Source organism: Tiliqua scincoides, chromosome 1, assembly GCF_035046505.1.
Source record: "Tiliqua scincoides isolate rTilSci1 chromosome 1, rTilSci1.hap2, whole genome shotgun sequence".
Lineage (NCBI taxonomy): Eukaryota > Metazoa > Chordata > Lepidosauria > Squamata > Scincidae > Tiliqua > Tiliqua scincoides.
In genome coordinates, this window is record NC_089821.1 from 30,446,893 (window position 1) to 30,447,772 (window position 880).

Here is an 880-nt window from a genome sequence, read left to right on the forward strand (position 1 = left end):
GAAGCTTACAAAACCCAGATGGCATATTTAGGCCACCTCTTGGTCTCCATCCGACTTCTCTCCTTCAAAGCAAAAAGTCCCCACTTGCCCGAAGATTTGCTCATGGTGGTGGGATAGTTGGAATCACCACGTACACAGACAAATTCTCAAGCATGGGACCACAATTCCTGCTTAGACTTCACGTAGCAAACGAATTTGGAACTGGGTTACTAAGAGAAGTACCCCAGATACCCATAAAAGATTTCATTTTATTTATTTAAGAAATTTATATCCCACCATTCCCATGCTGAAGCAAATGTTACCCTGCACATGCCTGATCTCGTCTGATCTCAGAAGCTAAGCAGGGTCAGGCATGGTTAGTACTTGGATGGGAGACTGCCTGGGAATACCAGGTGCTGTAGGCTTATACCATAGTCTTTCGAGACTGAAGGTTGCCAACCATTTTGCCCAAGGCAGCTTACAAAGCTTTATAATAAAGTGATATTTATTTATATAATAAATAATAAAGTTATAATTTATATAATAAAATAATAAACTTTATAATAAAGTTATATTACCTATAATAAAGATATAAATAAATCACAATAGATGAAAAGAAAAACATCAAACAAGGCATTAAAACATAAAACAGAGCAAAATTTAAAAAATATCATTGGGCCATTGGGGAACAAATTAGTCCAGGCAAGCTGTCAAGTCATATCCCTATTTCAGAAGCACAGAAGGGAATATCCACTCAGCAACCAAATGCTCAAGGTAGTTTTGAGCCCTCACTGAAAAGCCATGAGGGAGGGAGTACTTCTCAATTCCCTATAAGGGAATTCCATAGTTCTGGTGCCAATACAGAGAAGACTTGCCCCCAAGCTAGAGACGGCGCTGTAGA

The 880-nt window shown here is 39.0% G+C and overlaps 1 pseudogene; it reads left to right on the top strand.

Annotated features, from left to right (window-relative positions):
* Nucleotides 1-285: 285 nt before the first annotated feature.
* Nucleotides 286-404, top strand: LOC136637498 (5S ribosomal RNA; annotated as a pseudogene).
* Nucleotides 405-880: the final 476 nt, after the last annotated feature.